Source organism: Vigna angularis, chromosome 4, assembly GCF_016808095.1.
Source record: "Vigna angularis cultivar LongXiaoDou No.4 chromosome 4, ASM1680809v1, whole genome shotgun sequence".
NCBI classification, from domain to species: Eukaryota; Viridiplantae; Streptophyta; class Magnoliopsida; order Fabales; family Fabaceae; genus Vigna; species Vigna angularis.
This window is the reverse complement of record NC_068973.1, coordinates 23,020,854-23,026,693: the sequence shown is the minus strand read 5'-3', so window position 1 is coordinate 23,026,693 and position 5,840 is coordinate 23,020,854. Positions and strand designations below refer to the sequence as shown.

The 5,840-nt window shown below is 38.2% G+C and overlaps 1 non-coding gene across 1 annotated transcript; it reads left to right on the top strand.

Annotated features, from left to right (window-relative positions):
* The first annotated feature begins 4,158 nt into the window (after nt 1-4,158).
* LOC128196413 (small nucleolar RNA R71) lies at nt 4,159-4,261 on the top strand. Its single transcript, XR_008248697.1, has one exon. It is a non-coding gene; the product is annotated as a small nucleolar RNA R71 (small nucleolar RNA).
* Nucleotides 4,262-5,840: the final 1,579 nt, after the last annotated feature.

Sequence of the window (5,840 nt, the reverse complement as noted above, 5' to 3'; positions counted from 1 at the left end):
TACATTTCTCAATGATTTAACCGTTCAAATAGCTCAGATTCTCATCATAGGCAAGAATAATAAAGCTAGAACACAAAATTCATACAAGATCATGCATTAATATAGAAATTACAAAGAGTTTCAGATATGTACTCTCAACCCTAGCGAAATGGAGTTCTAGCTACACATATACATCATAGAAGCTATAAAGCATGGATTGGACGGTGGAAATTGGTGATTTTCCACCTTGGAAGCACCCAAAACGAGCTCTGCAGCGTCCTCTGGTCTCCTCCCCTCCAGCCTCTTCATTTCTGCCTCTGGATCGCGTTTTTAAAGAGAAGGGCCCTAAGTGATTTTTCGCTGGGCGACGAACGTACGCTCGCTGGGCGAGCGTCCTAGCTCGTTGGTCGAGCGTCTACTGTTGAGTCACGAGCGTTCGTTCGCTAGGCGAGCGTCCACCTCTCGCTGGTTGAGCGTCTCGCTGGACGAGCGTCCACTGTTGATTCACGGGCATCCACTCGTTGGACGAGCGTCCACATCTCGCTGGGCGAGCGTCCACTGTTAGTTCACGGGCGAGCGTTCGCTGGACGAACGTCCACTTCTCGCTGGGCGAGCGTCCACTTGCTGGGCTTCTTGGCAGGACGAGCGTCGCTGGGCGACGAACGTTCGTTCGCTGGGCGACGAGCGTCCACTCGCTGGACGAGCGTCCGTTCGCTGGGCGAACGTCCGTTCTCGCTGGCTTGGTTATTTCATCCATCTTGCTTCGGCCAATGACGCTCTCCAAGTTTGTGATAGTATCCAATCCTTATTCTACTCCGAAATAAGCAAACAAAAGCATCAAAACACACTTAAACAATCAAAACTACATTTAAATCAACAATTATATACTTTTCATGAGAATTAACACTAAAACTCACTCAAAAGCACGACAATTTAAGCAACAAAAATAAGCAAAGTTCACACCTATCAAACTCCCCCAAACTTATATATTTTCATGTCCTCATGAAAATAAACAATAACAAAAGAAAAACGAACCCAACAAAGCAGTTAGTATTCCATCACATAATCTCTGTCACAAAAGTAAGGATTGTACCTACACCTCCAAATATTCAGATCAAATGTTATAACTTCTATATTGACAAGTTCTTGAATCCAAAATGATAAGACAACCAGAAAAAGAATAAAACAAATATGCTCAATCAGTGTTTACCTCCACCTGCAAGTGTTTACACTTTAATTCACGCTCAGAGTGTCATCAACTACTTCATCAACTTTTGCAAGTCATCTCATAAACAATTCACACATTCTGATTTAAATCAAAAGGACTTTCTCAGGTTATAACTTGGCTTGGCTAGAAGAAACATGGTTTTACAGGGAAACAAAACAACACTAAAGAAGAGGAGAACAAGAACATAACAACATTGAAACTTTATTTATCAACTTCCTCTTCATTCATCACATAACACATTTTCTGAATTTTTCTCTAACTTTGATATTATTTTTTTTTTCAGATTGCTTTTCATCAGTTTAAGACTCAACTGATTATGATTTCCCCCAAACTTAATTTCTACCTATATCTTGACAAATATGTTTCTTGTTCTCTTCTTCTAGAGTGTTGGATAAGGTAGATTGTTCTGTAAGAAGCTCAGGGTTCACAACAAATATATATAAGGCTCAAACAGGATAACAATGGATGAATATTCACATATGGGTAGTCATCTGGCCAAGTAGTTAATTTCAAAAACAAACAACTGCCTTTCTCATTTCTAAACCAGAATGCATCTGTAATAATAAGAATTATGCAAAAACCAAATTCATAGCAATAACAACTTCTCACTTGCTTTCAAAGTTGTCTCAGTACACTCAGATATTCAACTTCTGGGTCACAAGCAATCAGATTCAAGAACAACTCATATATAATCATAACACAAGTTCTAAAACTCAGATTTTTCAATAACAATCTCACAATCATGCTAGTTATCATGGACATAATTCAAAATTCAAATTCAAACTTCAAACACACATTTCACAATCAAATCATTGCAGAAACATAATTCAATCCACACAACCAAAATAACTGAAAACATAAATAGATAGAGTTAGAAAGCTGGGTTGCCTCCCAGTAAGCGCTTGTTTAACGTCTTTAGCTTGACACTAAGAAGCTCTCTGTGATTGAGCCAATGGTTTGAAATCATCCTTCATGAATATTATATGCATGGAATAAGAAGAAGGACTTATTCCTTTCAGATCAAAATTTAACCAACCTACAGCTCCTTTGTCCACTTTCAAGAATTCAATTAACTTTTCTCCCTCCAGAGTGGATAAAGCATTGTTGATGATCACAGGTTTATTGTCATCTTTGTCCAGAAAAGCATACTTCAAATGTGAAAGTCGCAACTTCAAGTCCAGCTTCTTTTCTTTTTTCTCTTCTTCATCAGATGGAATTTCCTTCAAAGCATCTAGACTCTGTATACATTCATCAATTAACTTCTCTTCATCTACAAGTAAAAATTCACAAGCATCAACAAGAGTTCTTTCAAGAGGTGATGATATATGCATCGTCTTCTGTGCCATCATGCAGACTTCCTCAAGTTCATCAGTTTGAAAGCATGTATCTTCATCATTTGGGTAAGACATTGCTTCAAAAACATTGAAATTTACTTCTTCATTCTCAACTCTAAATTTAAGCTTTCCATCATCAACATCAATCAATACTCGAGCAGTCTTCATGAATGGCCTTCCCAAAATCAAAGGAATTTCTTTATCCTCTTCCATTTCCATGACAACAAAATCCACTGGAAATAAGAATTTGTCTACCTTTACTAGATCATCTTCTACTACTCCATGCGGATATTTGATCGATCTGTCTGCCAATTGTAGAGTCATGCGTGTGGGCTTCAACTCTAATTCTCCAATCTTCTTAAACATTGACAGAGGCATAAGATTGATACTGGCTCCAAGATCAATTAACGCCTTCCCAATAGCCAGTTTACCAATGGTGCATGGAATTGTAAAACTGCCTGGATCTTTAAACTTTGGAGGAAGCAACTTCTGAATGATAGCACTGCACTGGCCCTGTACTTCTATAGTTTCTTCCTCAATATACTTTCTCTTCTTTGTGAGCAAATCTTTCATGAATTTCGAATAAGAAGGTATTTGCTTCAGTGCTTCTTAGAAGGGCATCTTGATTTCCAACTTCTTGAAAATATCAATGAAGCTCTTGTATTGTCTTTCCTTCTCCTTTCTAGAGAAAACTATTGGATATGGAAGAGGTTTCTCGTACACCTGTTCTTTCTTTTTCTCTCCCTCTTTCTCTTTTTCACTTTCTCTATCCTCTTTCTCTTCTTCTTTATCTCCCTCTTTATTCATCTCATCTTTTTCTTCAATCATTTTTTCTCATTCTCTCTTTCTTCCAGAGTTCTTCCTGATCTTGTAGTAATAACTTTACACTCTTCCTTTGGATTTACTTCAGTGTTTGCCCCAAAATCCTTCTCTGGTTTTTCTTCCAACTTCTTAGCTAATTGACCCACCTGAATCTCCAAATTCCGAAGTGAGGCTTCTGTACTTTTATGGTTGGAGATTGATACCTGCATAAACTGCTGAAGAGTTTCTTCCAGTTTTGAAGTTCTGTCTGTCAGAGTAGGTTGTTGCTGAAAGTTCTGTGGAGGTGGTCTGTTGAAAGGAACAGCTTGTCCCATACTCGGATGAGGTCTCCATCCTTGATTAAAACTCTAACGTTGATCATAATTTGTCTGAAGACCTGGATTTCCCATATAATGTACTTCTTCATGAGACATGCTTTGAACTACACATTGACCATTATTATGATCTCCTCCGCACAGTTGACAACTTTAAACCATCTGATGTTGAAATTGAGAAACATTCTGCAGTTCTTTAGGTAGCTGAGATAACTTCTTCATTAATGTCTCAAGTTGCTGAGTCATAATCTTGTTCTGAGCTAGTAAAGCATCTTGAGATTGCAATTGAAGAACACCTTTTTGTTGAAATTGGGCTCTTTCACTTTGAACTTCATTATCATTTGCAGCCATATTTTCAATCAGATCATGTGCTTCTTCAGGCGTCTTCCATCTGATACTACCTCCAGCTGATGCATCTAACATTAACTTTGTTTGGGATTTCAGCCCTCCAAGAAACAGATTTAACATTGTAGGCTCATCAAATCCATGAGTAGGGGTTTTTCTCAGTAGGCCTTTGAATCTATCCCATGCTTGACCTAGAGTTTCATCAGCATCTTGTTGGAAAGAAGAGATCTCCTGCTTTCCCTTATTGACTTTGGACTGAGGGAAGAACTTATTTAGAAATTTAGCAACCACATCATCCCAGACTGTCAGACTATTCTCTGGAAAGGAATTCAACCACATTTTTGCATTACCAGCCAATGAGAATGGAAATAAGCTGAGTCGGATTGCTTCATCTGGAACCTGATGAATCCTCACTGTATTACAGATCTCGATGAAAGTAGCCAAGTGAGTGTATGGATTCTCGTGGGATAATCCATGAAATTGATTGTTCTGCACCAGATGAATAAGAGTTGGCTTCATCTCCATGTTAGCAGCATTCACCACTGGTCTTGCAATACTGTTGAAGTGCAGAGGTCCTGAGAAAGTATTATAATCTGCAAGAGTACGTCTTCCTTGCCCAGAACCTTCTCCAGTGCGATTATCTTCCATTTCTTCTTTTTCTTGCCCTGATGAAAAGTCCAGAATTTCTTCAGAGATAACAGAGGATTCTCTGGATTCTCTACTTTGTCTCCTTCTTCTACTGTTGTTCCTTCGAGCAGTTCTTTCAATTTCCGAATCAAAAAGTAGATTTTCAACCTGTTCTCTGCTTCTCATACAAAACACAAACAAAAAAGAAACAATCCAAAACGACACAATTTCTACAGATGATAACAATTATGCACAAGAATTCAAATACAATCACAATAAACACTTAAACAAAAGATAGCAAAAATCAACTAAACCAGATAAACAACAAACAATCAACGAAAACAAAAACAAATCCTCGGCAACGGTGCCAAAAACTTGTTGAGACCTCGGCAAGCGCACCTCGGCAAGCGCACCGGATCGTTCAAGTAATAAACCGGTAAGTCCGGAAATCGTTTCCCAAGAGATTTGTTTTGATTCACAGATTGATTAAAGTTTACTAATTTAGCGAATAATAAACGTAATTTTGTAGCAAACTTAAGATTAGCATATAGATATGTAAAATAAAGTGGTGAAAACAGATGAATTAAAGTTCACTGGGTTGATTTTCAAGTTCATCACTCAAGTAATTTTTCTACTAACACAATTCCTCAAAATTAAGCATCAACATCCTAGGCGCATGCAGTCTTGATCTCTCAGATGACAGTTCAGAATCATTCAAACTAAATTACTAATCTCTTAGATAATTCAGTTATCAGATTTGCCTTAATCACAATGTCACAGATGACTAAAAATTTCCTCCTATGTCTAGGACTCGAAATCCTTTAGCAGTTCTATCCTAGGTCCGCGGTCTCATACATTTCTCAATGATTTAACCGTTCAAATAGCTCAGATTCTCATCATAGGCATGAATAATAAAGATAGAACACAAAATTCATACAAGATCATGCATTAATATAGAAATTACAAAGAGTTTCAGAAATGTATTCTCAACCCCAGCGAAATGGAGTTCTAGCTACACATATACATCATAGAAGCTATAAAGCATGGATTGGACGGTGGAAATTGGTGATTTTCCACCTTGGAAGCACCCAAAACAAGCTCTGCAGCGTCCTCTGGTCTCCTCCCCTCTAGCCTCTTCATTTCTGCCTCTGGATCGCGTTTTTAAAGAGAAGGGCCGTAAGTGATTTTTCG